This window comes from Bombina bombina, chromosome 7 (assembly GCF_027579735.1).
Source record: "Bombina bombina isolate aBomBom1 chromosome 7, aBomBom1.pri, whole genome shotgun sequence".
Lineage (NCBI taxonomy): Eukaryota > Metazoa > Chordata > Amphibia > Anura > Bombinatoridae > Bombina > Bombina bombina.
This window is the reverse complement of record NC_069505.1, coordinates 418981659-419001844: the sequence shown is the minus strand read 5'-3', so window position 1 is coordinate 419001844 and position 20186 is coordinate 418981659. Positions and strand designations below refer to the sequence as shown.

Here is a 20186-nt window from a genome sequence, read left to right as displayed (position 1 = left end):
ACAGTGTTATCTATATAGCCCACATGTACTTTCTGTCTCTTTGTGTTAAAAAGAGATTTAAAAAGCATGTGATAAGAGGCAGCCCTCAAGGGCTTAGAAATTAGCATATGAGTTTACCTAGGTTTAGTTTAAACTAAGAATACCAAGAGAAAAAAGCAAATTTGATGATTAAAGTAAATTGGAAAGTTAAATAAAATTAAAAGTCCTATCTGAATATTGAAAGTTTAATTTATACTAGACTGTGCCTTTAAAGGGGGATTACTGGATGCAATTGGGTTGTAGGGTGCCTATATAACTCATCAATCTGACATTTGTACTTAATACAAAGTAGTATAATTTAATTCTGAAAATAATATTGAGGAAGGAGTATCCCAGTAATCCCCTTTGAGAAAAATTGGGCATTTGCATTCTATTGACTCAACAGAAAATAGGGCTGGTCTTCATATTTTTCCAGGGCTGCTTTTTATTCCCAATCCAGCCCTGGCTAAGGTTGTTCCTCAGAGTACAGTATGTTTTGAGCATAATTGTGCAAGAGGAGAACTAGTAGTATAACAGGCAATCCAGCAATTAGAATATTTTTTCAAAAGTTAGTGGGAAGTTCTTATTAAGGAACAGAAGCATCTCTGCATGTTCAGCTATAAGTCTGTTTCTGCTAACAGCAAGGATGTTTGACGCTAAGCTGAGCAGTCTTTCACGTTTCACACTACTGCATGGGTTAGAAAGATATTTTTGGGCCATTAAATCTCAGTTTATTAACTGCCCAGTACTTCAGGGGTTTGTCTGAATGACTGCTCTGATGTACAATAATACAAATAACAGCAATTTGTATTGGCAGAATAATTTTTAGTTAAGTCTCCACTCCAGCTTAAAATGAAATGGGAACATGCAGTTTGAAAAATGTATGGGTAGGAATTGGAGGTATCGGTTTAAGTATCAGTGCATTTGCACAAGTACAAGTACTCATGCAAATACTTGGTATCGGCACCGATACCGATACTAGTATCGGTATCGGTGCAACCCTAGTATTAACCCCTAAACTACCGCTCACGGACTCCGCCGCCACCTACATTATACTTATTAACGCCTAATCTTCCGCCCCCTACACTACCGCCACCTACATTATATTTATTAACCCCTAATCTTCCGCCCCCTACACCGCCGCCACCTACATTATATTTATTAACCCCTAATCTGTCCCCCCTACACCGCCGCCACCTACATTATACTTATTAACCCCTCATCTTCCGCCCCCTACACCGCCGCCACCTACATTATATTTATTAACCCCTAATCTGTCCCCCCTACACTGCCGCCACCTACATTATACTTATTAACCCCTAATCTTCCGCCCCCTACACCGCCGCCATGTACATTATATTTATTAACCCCTAATCTGTCCCTCCTACACTGCCGCCACCTACATTATACTTATTATCAAGTAGTAAGAAGTGAATACAGCGCCAACAAGAGGCCAAGGGATAAATATACTCACAGAGAGATAAAAGAAGATTATTTAATGAACCATGTTAAAAAGCATCAGTAATAAAAGACTATATATAAAAAATGTAAAAAGCACATATAAATAAAATTACAAATACAGGAATATCTTACAGAAGCGGCTCAAAGGGCCAAAGCTGATAATTACAATAAAAACAGAGGTAATAACAGGTGATCAGTGTGAGTGGTACACCAGAATAAGAGTGTATACTGATAAAACAGAATTAGCCTAAGTGCAACAGTAGCAAGTGCATCAAGCAAAAAACTAATAAACAATAATACAAACAATAGTGCTCAAAATTAGTGTTACAAAAATAGTGTTCCAAAAAATAGAAAAATGCACTGCAGTGCAAAAAAAGGGGGGTAGCAAAATAATTGTATAGATACAATCAAATAGTGAGTGAGTGCAAATGGATATAAAAATGCTAGCTACTTAATCCAGTGAGGTTAAGATATAATTAAATAAAATACACAATATGCAATAACATAAAAAATAAAATACACAATATGCAATAACATAAAAAATAAAATATAAAATATAATCCAAAAAAGTGTTCAAAAAGTTGATCAACAAATGTTAGTGAAGAACAAAAATAAGTCAATCAAAACAAAAAAATGGAAAAAATGGGTGATGAAAAGCAAGGTGAAAGTGAGGAAATTGATTCCTTCCAATGTTAGTTACTTTAACAGATCCAAATTCCTGAGTGTGGTTGCTGAAGTAGCTGATTGGATCCTAGCACCTGTCAGCTGCTCCTATGGTATCCTAAAAAGTGTCCCTGTAAAAAAAGAAATTCACAACATAGTGTATCCAATATGAGAATGAAGTAAAGATTAAAGTAATGCTTACCAATATGTCAACGCGTTTCTGCCCTCAAAAAAGGGCCTTTCTCAAGACTCCTATAGCGGTCGGAGCATCGGGGGGCGTTAAGGCCTCGCAGCGCTCTCGACGGCGGCCCACAGGGGTGTGCTGGCGCTTCCAGGACAAATCGTGTACCAGGGGAGCGGCATGCGCATTTCGGCACGCGTGCAAAACCTGCGGTGGCGGCCACTCGGGGTCCGAGTGTACCAGAACCCAGGACGCGGGTCGTTCCCAGGAGAGACCAGCAGCCGGCTCCAAACCTTTCCCTGTTGGAAAGGGCGGCCACACCTCTGAAGGTGGCCGTAATTGAGAAATGGCTGCTGCTATACCCATTTAAGGAGGCCGCCTTGCTGCTTGGAGGCTGTCTGCGGTCGCGATTTGTTATCCCAGTCGGATCGCACGTGGAGGGTTCCTTGTCACGCAGGAACCTAAAATCCGCATATCAGTTTCCCGGGGTTTTGCGGGATAAACTGAATAAAGAAATTGGGCTGGGTCGTATGGCAGGCCCATTTGAGGATATTCCCCTCCCAGGGCTGGTTGTATCACCCTTGGGGGTAGTCCCAAAAAAGGAGCCGGGTAAATTCCGGCTCATCCAACATCTGTCCTTCCCGAAGGGTCGTTCGGTGAATGACGCCATCCCCCCTGAACTTAGCTCAGTTTTTTACCAATCATTTGATGAAGCATTGGGGCTAGTTCGCAGGGCGGGGGCCGGAGCTCTGATGGCAAAGCTGGATATAGAATCTGCCTTCCGGCTCCTGCCTATTCACCCCTCCTCTTTTAGGCTTATGGGGTGCTATTTTGAGGGGCAGTACTACGTGGACAAATGCTTGCCCATGGGGTGCTCAATTTCGTGTGCTTACTTCGAGGCTTTCAGCTGCTTCTTGCACTGGGCCATCGCGGAGGTGGCCGGATTCAACGGCCTGGCACACTATTTGGATGATTTTCTGCTGGCTGGGCGGACAGGATCATCTGAGTGTGCTTTCCTGATGAAAGTCACCAGGTTTCTGATGGATAGAATGGGAGTTCCTCTGGCGGAGGACAAGTCCCAGGGTCCTTGCACGTGCCTTACTTTTTTGGGCATCGAAGTTGATTCGGTGGCAGAGCAGTGCCGTCTGCCACAAGAAAAAATTCAGCGCATGTTGGAGTCAGTACGCGCTATGAGTACAGAGCTGTATAGCTCCGTAAAAGACCTTCAAATCCTATTGGGTTTGCTGAACTTTGCCGGCAGGATTATTCCTATGGGTAGAATATTCCTCCGCAGGCTCGAGAGGCAGCTGTGCGGAGAAAGATCGCAGACCCGGAGGTTCCGGGTGTCTGCTGAGATGGTGGAAGATCTTAAGGTCTGGGAAGAATTTCTTCTCCACTTTAACGGGATCTGTCTGTGGCGGGAGGTTGTTCCTTCTAACGCAGCGATCCAGTTGTTCACTGATGCGGCTGGGTCCCACGGGTACGGGGCTTTCTTGGCCGGGCAATGGAGCGCTGGCCCATGGCCCTCCGCGTGGATAGAAAGAGGCTTGGTCAGAAACCTATGCCTTCTTGAGCTGTTTCCCATACTGGTCGCTCTTGACATTTGGGGCGATCAGCTTCGCGACCGTGAGGTGGTTTTCTGGACAGATAACATGAGCGTTGTTTATGCTGTTAACAGACTTTCATCTAGTTCCCCTCCGGTTGTGCGGTATTTGAGACTGTTGGTGCTGAGGTGTCTGCACCTGAATATTGTGTTCCGTGCTAAGCATGTTCCGGGCGTCCAGAATAGGATTGCTGATGCGCTCTCCCGTTTTCAATGGGAAGCATTTTATGCACTGGTGCCCGATGCGGACACTAACGGATTGTCCTGTCCCACTTACTTATGGCAGGTGGCGCTGGATGGGGCCCCTTGATTGCGATGGTTCGGGCTTCCCTCGCTCCGTCTACCTGGGCTACTTATGTGAAATGAGTAGTAAGAAGTGAATACAGCGCCAACAAGAGGCCAAGGGATAAATATACTCACAGAGAGATAAAAGAACTGTATATAAGGGCAGCTGTCATTACCAATATTCTAGTCTTGAGAAAGGCCCTTTTTTGAGGGCAGAAACGCGTTGACATATTGGTAAGCATTACTTTAATCTTTACTTCATTCTCATATTGGATACACTATGTTGTGAATTTCTTTTTTTTACAGGGACACTTTTTAGGATACCATAGGAGCAGCTGACAGGTGCTAGGATCCAATCAGCTACTTCAGCAACCACACTCAGGAATTTGGATCTGTTAAAGTAACTAACATTGGAAGGAATCAATTTCCTCAATTTCACCTTGCTTTTCATCACCCATTTTTTCCATTTTTTAGTTTTGATTGACTTATTTTTGTTCTTCAACTTTTTGAACACTTTTTTGGATTATATTTTATATTTTATTTTTTATTTTTTATGTTATTGCATATTGTGTATTTTATTTTTTATGTTATTGCATATTGTGTATTTTATTTAATTATATCTTAACCTCACTGGATTAAGTAGCTAGCATTTTTATATCCATTTGTACTCACTCACTATTTGATTGTATCTATACAATTATTTTGCTACCCCCCTTTTTTTGCACTGCAGTGCATTTTTCTATTTTTTGGAACACTATTTTTGTAACACTAATTTTGAACACTATTGTTTGTATTATTGTTTATTAGTTTTTTGCTTGATGCACTTGCTACAGTTGTACTTAGGCTAATTCTGTTTTATCAGTATACACTCTTATTCTGGTGTACCACTCACACTGATCACCTGTTATTACCTCTGTTTTTATTGTAATTATCAGCTTTGGCATTTTAGCCGCTTCTGTAAGATATTCCTGTATTTGTAATTTTATTTATATGTGCTTTTTACATTTTTTATATATAGTCTTTTATTACTGATGCTTTTTAACATGGTTCATTAAATAATCTTCTTTTATCTCTCTGTGAGTATATTTATCCCTTGGCCTCTTGTTGGCGCTGTATTCACTTCTTACTACTTGTGCATATTTTTTGGAGGTTGGTTAGGATCTCTGTTTGGATACAGCTTGGGGATTACCTTAGCGCTTGTACACACACCCTTTTTCATTATACTTATTATCCCCTAATCTTCCGCCCCCAACGTCGCCGCCACTATATTAAATTTATTAACCCCTAAACCGTCGCTCACGGACCCCACCGCCACCTACATTATACTTATTAACCCCTAATCTTCCGCCCCCTACATCACTGCTACCTACATTATATTTATTAACCCCTAATCTGTCCCCCCTACACCGCCACCTACATTATACTTATTAACCCCTAATCTTCCGCCCCCTACACCGCCGCCACCTACATTATATTTATTAACCCCTAATCTGTCCCCCCTACACTGCCGCCACCTACATTATACTTATTAACGCCTAATCTTCCGCCCCCTACACCGCCGCCACCTACATTATATTTATTAACCCCTAATCTGTCCCCTCTACACCGCCGCCACCTACATTATACTTATTAACCCCTAATCTTCCGCCCCCTACACCGCCGCCACCTACTTTATATTTATTAACCCCTAATCTGTCCCTCCTACACCGCCACCACCTACATTATACTTATTAACCCCTAATCTTCCGCCCCCAACGTCGCCGCCACTATATTAAATGTATTAACCCCTAAACCTCAGTCTAACCCTAACACCCCCTAACTTAAATATAATTTAAATAAATATAAATAAATATTCCTAGCATTAACTAAATTATTCCTATTTAAAACTAAATACTTACCTATAAAATAAACCCTAAGATAGCTACAATATAACTAATAGTTACATTGTAGCTAGCTTAGGGTTTATTTTTATTTCACAGGGAAGTCTGTATTTATTTTAACAAGGTACAATAGTTATTAAATAGTTATTAACTATTTAATAACTACCTAGTTAAAATAAATACAAAAGTACCTGTAAAATAAAACCTAACCTAAGTTACAATTACATCTAACACTACACTATAATTAAATTAATTACCTACATTAACTACAATTAACTACAATTAAATAAAATTAAATAAAATTATCTAAAGTACAAAAAAAACACTAAATTACAGAAAATAATAAAATAATTACAAGATTTTTAACCTAATTACACCTAATCTAATTCCCCTAACAAAATAACCCCCCCCCAATAAAAAAAAAGCCCTACCCTACTCTAAATTACAAATAGCCCTTAAAAGGGCTTTTTGCGGGGCATTGCCCCAAAGTAATCAGCTCTTTTACCTGTTAAAAAAAGTACAAATCCCCCCCAACATTAAAACCCACCACGCACACACCCAACCCTACTCTGTTGAGGGGGTATTGTACATTTTTTTCAGGTAAAAGAGCTAATTACTTTGGGGCAATGCCCCGCAAAAAGCCCTTTAAGGGCTATTTGTAATTTAGTGTAGGGTAGGGCTTTTTTATTTTGTAGGGGGCTTTTTTATTTTGTTAGGGGGATTAGATTAGGTGTAATTAGTTTAAAAATCTTGTAATTATTTTATTATTTTCTGTAATTTAGTGGGCTTTTTTGTACTTTAGATAATTTTATTTAATTTTATTTAATTGTAGTTAATGAAGGTAATTAATTTAATTATAGTGTAGTGTTAGGTGTAATTGTAACTTAGGTTAGGTTTTATTTTACAGGTACTTTTGTATTTATTTTAACTAGGTAGTTATTAAATAGTTAATAACTATTTAATAACTATTGTACCTAGTTAAAATAAATACAAAGTTGCCTGTAAAATAAAAATAAACCCTAAAATAGCTACAATGTAACTATTAGTTATATTGTAGCTATATTAGGGTTTATTTTATAGGTAAGTATTTAGTTTTAAATAGGAATAATTTAGTTAATGCTAGGAATATTTATTTAGATTTATTTAAATTATATTTAAATTAGGGGGTGTTAGGGTTAGGGTTAGACTTAGGTTTAGGGGTTAATAAATATAATGTAGGTGGCAGCGGTGTAGGGGGGGCAGATTAGGGGTTAATAAATATAATGTAGGTGGCGGTGGGCTCCGGGAGCGGTGGTTTAGGGGTTAAACACTTTATTTAGTTGTGGCGGGGTCCGTGAGCGGCGGTTCAGGGGTTAATAAGTTTATTAGAGTGGCGGCGGTGTAGGGGTGGGCAGATTAGGGGTGTTTAGACTCGGGGTACATGTTAGGGTGTTAGGTGTAGACATTACCATAGGAATCAATGGGATATCGGGCAGCAGCAAACATGAGCTTTCGCTGCTTTCAGACTCCCATTGATTCCTATGGCATCAGCCGCCCTGAAAACCAGGTACGCTGGGCCGGAAAAGTGCAGAGCGTACCTGCTAGTTATTTGATAACTAGCAAAAGTAGTCAGATAGTGCCGAACTTGCATTCGGAACATCTGGAGTAACGTAAGCATCGATCTGTGTCGGACTGAGTCCGGTGGATTGTATGTTACGTCACTAAATTTTACTTTTGCCGGTCTGTAAGGTTTGATAACTAAGGCAAATCAGGCTCGCCACAAATACGCTGCGGAATTCCAGTGTATTTGCGGTTGACAGCTTGATAAATAGAGGCCATAGTGTCTAAATGAGAGTGCAAAGGCTGCAGGTACAGTGTCTGAATGAGAGTGCACAAGCTGCAGGTATAGTGTCTGAATTAAAGTGCACAGGGTGCAAGGATAATGTCTGAATGAGAGTGCACAAGCTGCAGGTATAGTGTCTGAATGAGAGTGCACAAGCTGCAGGTATAGTGTCTGAATTAAAGTGCACAGGGTGCAAGGATAATGTCTGAATGAGAGTGCACAAGCTGCAGGTATAGTGTCTGAATTAAAGTGCACAGGGTGCAAGGATAATGTCTGAATGAGAGTGCACAAGCTGCAGGTATAGTGTCTGAATTAAAGTGCACAGGGTGCAAGGATAATGTCTGAATGAGAGTGCACAAGCTGCAGGTATAGTGTCTGAATGAGAGTGCACAAGCTGCAGGTATAGTGTCAGAATGAGAGTGCACAAGCTGCAGGTATAGTGTCTGAATGAGAGTGTACAAGCTTCACGCATAGTGTCTGAATGAGAGTGCACAAACTGCAGGCATAGTGTCTGAATGAGAGCACACAAGCTGCAGGTATAGTGTCTGAATGAGAGTGCACAAGCTGCAGGTATAGTTTTTGAAAGAGAGTGTACAGGGTGCGGGTATAGTGTCTGAATTAGAGTGCAAAGGGTGAAGGTATAGTGTCTGAATGAGAGTGCAAAGGCTGCAGGTATAGTGTCTGAATGAGGGTGCACAAGCTGCAGGTATAGTGTCTGAATGAGAGTGCACATGGTGCAAGGATAATGTCTGAATGAGAGTGCACAAGCTGCAGGTATAGTGTCTGAATGAGAGTCCACAAGCTGCAGGTATAGTGTCTGAATGAGAGTGCACAAGCTGCACGTATAGTGTCTGAATGAGAGTGCACAAGCTGCAGGTATACTGTCTGAATGAGAGTGCACAAGCTGCAGGTATAGTGTCTGAATGAGAGTGCACAAGCTGCAGGTATAGTGTCTGAATGAGAGTGGACAAGCTGCAGGTATAGTGTCTGAATGTGAGTGTACAGGTTGCAGGCATAGTGCTTCATAACTGCTGTTTCCGGCTAGCCTGAAGGCTTGCGCGGAAACAGGGGCATCAAGTTCAATTCAAGCATCCATTGTGCAGGCATAGGGGCCAATTTATTAAGTCCCAAATGGCACCTGATGCCCCTGTTTCACACGAGACTTTAGGCTCGCCGGAAACAGCAGTTATGAAGCAGCGGTCTAAAGAGCGCCGCTCCATAACTTGTCTGCCTGCTCTGAGGCTGCGGACAGAAATCAACCCGATCCAATACGACACCCCCTGCTAGTGGACGATTGGGCGCAAATCTGCAGGGGGTGGCATTGCACGAGCAGTTCACTAGAACTGCTTGTGCAATGATAAATGCCAACAGCGTATGCTGTCGGCATTCATCAATGTCTGTCGGACATGATACGCTACATCTTATCATGTCGGACAGACATTGAAAAATCTGCCCCATAGTGCTTGAATGAAGATGCACGGGGTGTAGGCATAGGGGCATATTTAACAATGTGCGAGCGGACATGATACGACACCACCAGTAGCGGATCATGTTCGCTGCCCATCGATAAATGCCGACAGCATACTCTCTCTGCATTTATCATTGCACCAGCAGTTCTTGTGAACTGCTGGTGCAATGCCGCCCCCTGCAGATTCAACGCCAATCCGCCACTAGCAGGGGGTGTCAATCGACCCGATCGGGTTGATTTCTGTCCACCGCCGCCTCAGAGCCGGCAGACAAGTTATGGAGCAGTGCTCTTTAGACCGCTGTTTCATAACTTCTTGATAACTTTGTTTCCGGTGAACCTGAAGGCTCGCCGGAAACAAGGGGCCTCAAGCTCTATACGGAGCTTGATAAATATGCCCCATAGTGTTTGAATGAGAGTGCACAGGGTGCAACTGCTGGATACACCAAAGTCATCCGAAGTGGTTAATTCTGTTACTAGCAGGTATACGCTGCAGGTATAGAGGCCTGTTTATCATATGTCTGTCGGACCTGATCCTACAGTGCGGATCAGGTCTGACAGACATCGCTGAATGAGGAGAGCAATACGCTCTCCGTATTCAGCATTGCACCAGCAGCTCACAAGAGCTACTGGTGCAACGCAGCCCCCTGCAGATTCGCGACCAGCAGGGAGGTGTCAATCAACCGGATCGTACTCGATCGGGTTGAATTCCAGCGATTCCTGTCCGCCTCATCAGAGCAGGCGGACAGGGTTATGGAGCAGCGGTCTTTAGACCTCTGCTTCAAAACCTTCTGTTTCTGGCGAGCCTGCAGCGTCACCAGAAACACGGGCCGTCAAGTTCCATTCGGAGCTTGATAGATAGGCCCCATAGTGTTTGAATGAGGGTGCACAAGGTGCACCACCAGCTTAGTGCACCTTAGACTTAGCGCACCATCCGCTTAGTGCACCTTAGACTTAGCGCACCATCCGCTTAGTGCACCTTAGACTTAGCGCACCATCAGCTTAGTGCACCTTAGACTTAGCGCACCACCAGCTTAGTGCACCTTAGACTTAGCGCACCATCAGCTTAGTGCACCTTAGACTTAGCGCACCATCAGCTTAGTGCACCTTAGACTTAGCGCACCACCAGCTTAGTGCACCTTAGACTTAGCGCACCATCAGCTTAGTGCACCTTAGACTTAGCGCACCACCAGCTTAGTGCACCTTAGACTTAGCGCACCACCAGCTTAGCGCACCATCGGTTTAGTGCACCTTAGTCTTAGTGTGCCATCAGCTTAGCGCACCATCGGTTTAGTGCACCTTAGTCTTAGTGTGCCATCCGTTTAGTGCACCTTAGACTTAGGAAATAATCAGTTTAGCGCACCTTAGACTTAGTGCGCCATCCGTTTAGCGCATCTTAGGTTTAGCGCACCATCGGTTTAGTGCATCTTAAACTTAGCGCACCATCGGTTTAGAGCATCTTAGACATCTTTTTAGCGCATCTTAGACTTGCGCTGCCATCTGTTTAGCGCATCTTAGACTTATTGCACAATCGGCTAAGTGGCCATTAGACCTACCGCCCTATTGGTTTAGTGCACCTTAGACTTAGCGCACTCCGGTGACATTTGACATTTATTTTACTGCACACCTCCATAGAAGTCTAGTACGTGAAGGATTTAGCACACGCTCGCTATCCAACATGCAGATGTTAGCGCATCCTAATAAAATAACTGTAACTGAAGCGCTATTGATTGAACTCAAAATCTAGGCCTTATTTTGTATGATGGTGTTTTTGCAATCCATTGTTTAAAGGGACATAAAACTCAAAAACGCTCTTTTGTGATTCAGACAGAGCAAACATTTTTTTTAAAAAGTTTCCAAATTACTTCTAGTATCAAATTTGCTTTGTTCCCATGTTTTTCTTTGTTGAAGAGAAACCTAGGTAGGCATCTGGAGCGCTAGAGGACAGGAAATAGTGCTGCAATCTAGTGCTCTTGCAAACAAATAACTTATGTAGTGCTCCAGACACGAGCCAGCTCCCGAGCTTACTGCCCTGATTTTCACCAAAAGAACAAAAAACATTTTAATGATAGAAAGAAATTTGAAAGTTGTTTAAAATTGCTGCTCTCTCTGAATCAGGAAAGAAAAATGTTGGGTTTCACGTCCCTTTAATTACTGTTACACATACAAATGTACATATAATAAATGTTCTATGTGCTCTGCTCCATTCAGCTGGTTGCACATAGAACAAGACTTTATTTAGCTACGTAAAGAACATATTCACAAGTCAGACGGGAAACACCCACAAACCTTAATTGGCACTTGTCAGCCATGTTATTAACACACACTGAGATCACGCAAACACTAGCGAAATAGACATTAAACATGAATTAAAAACCTGTGGATAATTTTAAAACATGAAAGCTCAGCAGCAACAGGTTAAAACGTGCTTCGTTTAGCGTAAGGCAGCACGGACTGCAAACACAACCATGTGAAATAATATAGAGATAAATAATGATCACGTCTCAGTATTAGCATCAGAAACTCTTGCTGGCCCAAGAAACTGCACAGCACATTAAAGAGATTGAGATTGTAATACAAAATGCGTAATTATACTTTGGAATATAATTTCATGATTTATTTTGTGATTTCATGTGATTTACATCTGTAAATTGTGGATTTTCCAGTCCTAAAAACTGAATGAGCACATGGCAGCTTCACAAGACTAACCCTGTCAGATATCTGCCTCTGATTTGTAGATTGATTTCTTATTATTTCTGCTGAAGTCGAACAATAAAGATGACAACTTCGGATTGACTCCTCTAATAAGGAAACTGGTGGGTGAACTTTGACAATTAAAAAAAAACAGCAAACAATGTGTTAATCACCTCTAATAACAGTCATACTCTATTGATATGTTTATTGTATTATTGAAAACGGCAGAAAAACTTTATTGAAAACTGCAAATGCTGTAATAACAAGGTGTGTACTGTCCCTTTAATTTGGGGTTCTTATCATGAATTTTATGGCGATAATATCACCATGAACACAGGGTTAACCCCTTCTATGCAGAGAGGGCAGCAGCTCATTTCTATATACTTGTAGCAGAGTGACCCACAGCTGTATACGCACTCCGGGTCAGGACAGTCTCATTTTGGATTAAGATACACTACCTTGACTGTGGAGCCGGCCTTATCCTGGAGCCGCAGCGTGTGACACCAGTGTCTGCCACATACCAGTATCCAGCTATTATACTCAAACTCTGCAGTGGGCATTCCAGTCTTTAGCCTCAAGTTGGCACTTCAGTCTCGGCCTCAAGTGGGCACTCCAGTCTCGGCCTCAGAGTGGGCACTCCAGTCTCGGCCTTAGAGTGGGCATTCCTGTTACTGCCTCTATCATGGGCATTCCAGTCTATGGCCTCAAGTGGGCACTCCAGTCTTCGGCCTCAAGTGGGCACTCCAGTCTTCGGCCTCAAGTGGGCACTCCAGTCTTCGGCCTCAAGTGGGCACTCCAGTCTTCGGCCTCAAGTGGGCACTCCAGTCTTCGGCCTCAAGTGGGCACTCCAGTCTTCGGCCTCAAGTGGGCACTCCAGTCTTCGGCCTCAAGTGGGCACTCCAGTCTTCGGCCTCAAGTGGGCACTCCAGTCTTCGGCCTCAAGTGGGCACTCCAGTCTTCGGCCTTAGAGTGGGCACTCCAGTCTTCGGCCTCAAGTGGGCACTCCAGTCTTCGGCCTTAGAGTGGGCATTCCTGTTACTGGCTCTATCATGGGCATTCCAGTCTTTGGCCTCAAGTGGGCACTCCAGTCTCGGCCCTTAGAGTGGCCATTCCTGTCCTTGGCCCTATCGTGGGCATTCCTGTTACTAGTCCCTTTTGTGGGTATTCCTGTCTCAGCCTCAAATGGGCACTCCAGTCTCAGCCTTAGAGTGGGCATTCCCGTTCCTGGCCCTATCGTGGGCATTGCTCTGGAGTGGGCGCACCTGCTCACCTATCCTGCTTCCAGTATCCGATCCTTCAGTGTCCTGTACAATAAACTTGCATTGACTGTCTGTTTCTTCAGCTATGCCTAAAAGGGGTAGTTACATTAAAAAGTCCATCTCACTGGCCCCTTTTAGTGAACAAGACAACTCCGCACATGAGCTCCAAAACGCTGAACCTGGTCCTATGAGCACGAGTAATTAGAACCACTTAGTGAATCCCCAAAACATGCTTATGATATAAAATGAAAATCTGTTACTCTTATACTTAGATTGGGTAAACATGGGACAACTATAGAAAATAATTATCTCAGGGTTTGTGTGGGAGTTTCCACAGACGTACAGAGAAGCAAAATATATACAGCCAAAGCCAAATTAAAGCTAGATCGGCTAATTGAGCAAATACTGATAACAAATGTCTAAGCTGTCCACATGCTGGCTTATCACTTATCCAATAATAGCAACATCAATATATGTGTGTAAATTATTATTATCGGTTATTAGTAGAGCGCCAACAGATTCCGCAGTGCTAGATACCATTTTATATTACCAATTCTATTCTTAAAGAGACACAAAAGTAAAAATTAAAGGGATAGAAAGGTTCATTAGTATGAAATGCTTCTAGTAAAAGTTATTACTGCAGGTATTTATCCTGATGCTAGAGTCACATGTAGCATATGTGCGTATGCCGCTGACATAATACACATCAGTAAAAGTGCTCTTACCATATATGGTGTTTGTATCCTGATGCTATATTCACACGTAACATACGTGCGTATGCCGCTGAGACAATAGACACCAGCACAAGCGCTTTGTATCCTAAAACACTAGTTTACACATAGCATATGTACATATGCTGCTGACACAATACACATCAGTACAAGCGCTCTGTATCCTGATGCACTAGTCACGCATAGCATATCTACATATGCCGCTTACACAATAAACATCAGTACAAGCTCTCTGTATCCTGATGCACTAGTTTACACATAGCATATGTACATATGCTGCTGACACAATACACACCAGCACAAGCGCTCTGAGTATATATGGTGTTGGTAGCCTGATTACATAGGTGCATATGCCGCTGACACAATACACACCAGCACAAGCACTCTGAGCATATATGGTGTTTGTAGCCTGATGCTAGAGTCACGTGTAACATATGTGCATATGCCGCTGACACAATACACACCAGCACAAGCGCTCTGAGCAGATATGGTGTTTGTAGCCTGATGCTATAGTCACTGTAGCATATGTGCATATGCCACTGACACAATACACACCAGCACAAGCGCTCTGAGCATAAATGGTGTTTGTAGCCTGATTACATATGTGCATATGCCACTGACACAAAACACACCAGCACAAGCGCTCTGAGCATATATGGTGTTTGTAGCCTGATGCTATAGTCACACATTACATATGTGCATATGCCACTGACACAATACACACCAGAACAAGCGCTCTGTGCATATATGGTGCTTGTAGCCTGATGCTATAGTCACACATTACATATGTGCATATGCCGCTGACACAATACACACCAGCACAAGCGCTCTGAGCATATATGGTGTTTGTAGCCTGATGCTATAGTCACACACTACATATGTGCATATGCCACTGACACAATACAAACCAGCACAAGCGCTCTGAGCATATATGGTGTTTGTAGCCTGATTACATATGTGCATATGCCGCTGACACAATACACACCAGCACAAGCGCTCTGAGCAGATATGGTGTTTGTAGCCTGATGCTATAGACACATACTACATATGTGCATATGCCCCTGACACAATACACACCAGCGCAAGCGCTCTGAGCATATATGGTGTTTGTAGCCTGATTACATATGTGCATATGCTGCTGACACAATACACACCAGCACAAGCGCTCTGAGCATATATGGTGTTTGTAGCCTGATTACATATGTGCATATGCCACTGACACAATACAAACCAGCACAAGCGCTCTGAGCATATATGGTGTTTGTAGCCTGATGCTATAGTCACACATTACATATGTGCATATGCCACTGACACAATACACACCAGCACAAGCGCTCTGAGCATATATGGTGTTTGTAGCCTGATGCTATAGTCACACAATACATATGTGCATATGCCGCTGACACAATACACACCAGTACAAGCGCTCTGAGCAGATATGGTGTTTGTAGCCTGATGCTATAGTCACACACTACATATGTGCATATGCCACTGACACAATACAAACCAGCACAAGCGCTCTGAGCATATATGGTGTTTGTAGCCTGATTATATATGTGCATATGCCACTGACACAATACACACCAGCACAAGCGCTCTGAGCATAGATGGTGTTTGTAGCCTGATTACATATGTGCATATGCCACTGACACAATACACACCAGCACAAGCGCTCTGAGCATATATGGTGTTTGTAGCCTGATGCTATACCCACGTGTAGCATATGTGCATATGCCGCTGACACAATACACACCAGCACAAGCGCTCTGAGCATATATGGTGTTTGTAGCCTGATTACATATGTGCATATGCCGCTGACACAGTACACACTAGCACAAGCGCTCTGAGCATATATGGTGTTTGTAGCCTGATGCTATAGTCACACATAGCATATCTACATATGCCACTGACACAATACACACCAGCACAAGCACTCTGAGCATATATGGTGTTTGTAGCCTGATTACATATGTGCATATGCCACTGACACAATACACACTAGCAGAAGCGCTCTGAGCATATATGGTGTTGGTAGCCTGATTACATAGGTGCATATGCCACTGACACAATACACACTAGCACAAGCGCTCTGAGCATATTTGGTGTTTGTAGCCTGATGCTATAGACACGTGTAACATATGTGCATATGCCGCTGACACAATACACACCAGTACAAGCGCTCTGAGCATATATGGTGTTTGTAGCCTGATTACATATGTGCATATGCCACTGACACAATACACACTAGCAAAACAGAATGAGAAGCAGTCTGCCAGGAACGAACAGCAGCATCAATAGCTTGTTCTATGGCCCGGTTGCCACCTGGTAGTAGCTTCTTTCTGCCCAATTGTGCTTTTCACAGAGGAAAACTTTCCTGTAGTATATCAGTCTGATCCCGCCGATATGGTCAGTCCAGCCCCGAAATACCAGGCAATTCTCCTCTGAGGCCCATAGGAGGCCGAAACGATCGTCTGGGGTTGTCATGTTCCTTGTTCAGAGGAGAATTGCCTGGTATTTCGGGGCTGGACTGACCTTACTTGGCGGGATCAGACTGATATACTTCAGGAAAGTTTTCTTCTGTGAAAAGCACACTGGTCTAAAAGAGGCTGCCTCCGGGTGGTAAATCGCCATAGAACAAGCCACTGAGCTGTTGTTCGTTCCTGGTAGAGCGCTTCTCTCTTTGTATGCAAATTATTATGACCCTGGGGAAGTCTCCCTATGGGTGATGGGGGAAACCAGACGTGGACTCCTTGCCCAGTGTGCTTAGAGGAATGTGGCTGCACCTCACTGACGAGGCCCATAGGAGGCCGAAACGATCGTCTGGGGTTGTCATGTTCCTTGTTCAGAGGAGAATTGCCTGGTATTTCGGGGCTGGACTGACCTTACTTGGCGGGATCAGACTGATATACTTCAGGAAAGTTTTCTTCTGTGAAAAGCACACTGCTCTAAAAGAGGCTGCCTCCGGGTGGTAAATCGCCATAGAACAAGCCACTGAGCTGTTGTTCGTTCCTGGTAGAGCGCTTCTCTCTTTGTATGCACAATACACACTAGCACAAGCGCTCTGAGCATATATGGTGTTTGTAGCCTGATGCTATAGACACGTGTAACATATGTGCATATGCCGCTGACACAATACACACCAGTACAAGCGCTCTGAGCAGATATGGTGTTTGTAGTCTGATGCTATAGTCTCGTGTAGCATATGTGCATATGCCACTGACACAATACACACCAGCACAAGCGCTCTGAGCATATATGGTGTTTGTAGCCTGATGCTATAGACACACATTGCATATGTGCATATGCCACTGACACAATACACACCAGCACAAGCGCTCTGAGCATATATGGTGTTTGTAGCCTGATGCTATAGACACATACTACATATGTGCATATGCCCCTGACACAATACACACCAGCACAAGCGCTCTGAGCATATATGGTGTTTGTAGCCTTATTACATATGTGCATATGCCGCTGACACAATACACACCAGCACAAGTGCTCTGAGCATATATGGTGTTTGTAGCCTGATTACATATGTGCATATGCCGCTGACACAATACACACCAGTACAAGCACTCTGAGCATATATGGTGTTTGTAGCCTGATGCTATACCCACGTGTAGCATATGTGCATATGCCACTGACACAATACACACCAGCACAAGCGCTCTGAGCATATATGGTGTTTGTAGTCTGATGCTATAGACACATACTACATATGTGCATATGCCCCTGACACAATACACACCAGCACAAGCGCTCTGAGCATATATGGTGTTTGTAGCCTGATTACATATGTGCATATGCCGCTGACACAATACACACCAGTACAAGCACTCTGAGCATATATGGTGTTTGTAGCCTGATGCTATACCCACGTGTAGCATATGTGCATATGCCACTGACACAATACACACCAGCACAAGCGCTCTGAGCATATATGGTGTTTGTAGTCTGATTACATATGTGCATATGCCGCTGACACAATACACACCAGCACAAGCGCTCTGAGCATATATGGTGTTTGTAGCCTGATTACATATGTGCATATGCCGCTGACACAATACACACCAGTACAAGCACTCTGAGCATATATGGTGTTTGTAGCCTGATGCTATACCCACGTGTAGCATATGTGCATATGCCACTGACACAATACACACCAGCACAAGCGCTCTGAGCATATATGGTGTTTGTAGTCTGATGCTATAGTCACACACTACATATGTGCATATGCCACTGACACAATACACACTAGCACAAGCGCTCTGAGCATATATGGTGTTTGTAGCCTGATGCTATAGACACACACTACATATGTGCATATGCCGCTGACACAATACACACCAGCACAAGTGCTCTGAGCATATATGGTGTTTGTAGCCTGTTGCTATAGACACACACTACATATGTGCATATGCCCCTGACACAATACACACCAGCACAAGCGCTCTGAACATATATGGTGTTTGTAGCCTGATTACATATGTGCATATGCCGCTGACACAATACACACCAGCATAAGCGCTCTGAGCATATATGGTGTTTGTAGCCTGATTACATATGTGCATATGCCGCTGACACAATACACACCAGTACAAGCACTCTGAGCATATATGGTGTTTGTAGCCTGATGCTATACCCACGTGTAGCATATGTGCATATGCCACTGACACAATACACACCAGCACAAGCGCTCTGAGCATATATGGTGTTTGTAGTCTGATGCTATAGTCACACACTACATATGTGCATATGCCACTGACACAAAACACACTAGCACAAGCGCTCTGAGCATATATGGTGTTTGTAGCCTGATGCTATAGACACACACTACATATGTGCATATGCCGCTGACACAATACACACCAGCACAAGTGCTCTGAGCATATATGGTGTTTGTAGCCTAATGCTATAGACACACACTACATATGTGCATATGCCACTGACACAATACACACTAGCACAAGCGCTCTGAGCATATATGGTGTTTGTAGCCTGATGCTATAGTCACTGTGTTAAGATTACTGCAGCTTTTACTGTATCTTTGCACTAACCTTGTTTTATCATTATATGTGCTGCAGCGTTAAGCTCAGCTCACCACTGTTAAGATTACTGCAGCTTTTACTGTATCTTTGCACTAACCTTGTTTTATCATTATATGTTAGAAGTGCTGCAGCTTTAAGCTCAGCTCACCACACCCTCTGGGTGTGTCTGGGTCTCTGTGACATCATCAGAAGCCATGTTAGTTTTACTGATGGAACCTGCTAGTAAATAGCCATGTGGCTGTAGCTGAATAAAAGTTATCTAAAGTTCCTGCTGCAGAGTCTTCATGATATGTGCAAGAGACATCAGACACAAGGTAACAGCATACAACTGAATGTTCTAATCAGGGGCGTAACTAATGGTGATGTGAAGGTCGCCATTGCGACCGGGCCAAGCAGTTCTCCCAAACAGGGGGGCCCAACAAGACAGGTGGTGTTTTTTTATTATTATTTATTTTATTTTTTTCCCCAAAAAAAAACTTATTATGACATGTTCGATTCACATTTTCATAATGACCAGGGGCCCAGGGGGCACTAGGGCAGCCAATTGTCACTTTCTTTGATCAGAGCGGTGTACGCTGCCTGCCCCGGCTGGAACTTTGCATTTTGGTGCGCACTGATATCTGCTCCCTCCTGACTGGCTGCACGCTGCGCACGCACATTTATCAATTGTCTTGTGACTGCACGTGCGGTGCAGTCTGTCAGTAGCAGAAGTCTGGAGTGTGGTCTGTCTGTGGAAAGCCCTGGGTCCAGTGGGAGACTCTGGAAAGCACGGCAGACTGGCAGCAGCAGTGTCACAGCCAGTGACTACCGAGTGAAGAAGAATGGAGTGGAAGGTAAGTTAAAGCTTCTTCACACACAGACTGAGGGGGGGCCGCAGGGGCACGGTGAGCTCCTCAGAGTCAGACTGAGGGGGGGCATGGTCATGCACGGTGAGTGAGCTCACCGTGCATGACCATGCCCCCCCTCAGTCAGCTCAGCATCAGAGTCACTGTCAGACTGAAGGGGCCTGGGGCTGGGGGGGGGGGCGTGGGTGTGGTTGTGACAGTGCACATGGTTTTGTCGGCTCTAGC

General features: G+C 43.6%; 1 pseudogene; it reads left to right on the top strand.

Moving 5' to 3' along the window:
* Positions 1-664: 664 nt before the first annotated feature.
* LOC128636410 (uncharacterized protein K02A2.6-like) overlaps positions 665-20186 on the top strand; it is a 47829-nt pseudogene continuing 28307 nt past the window's right edge.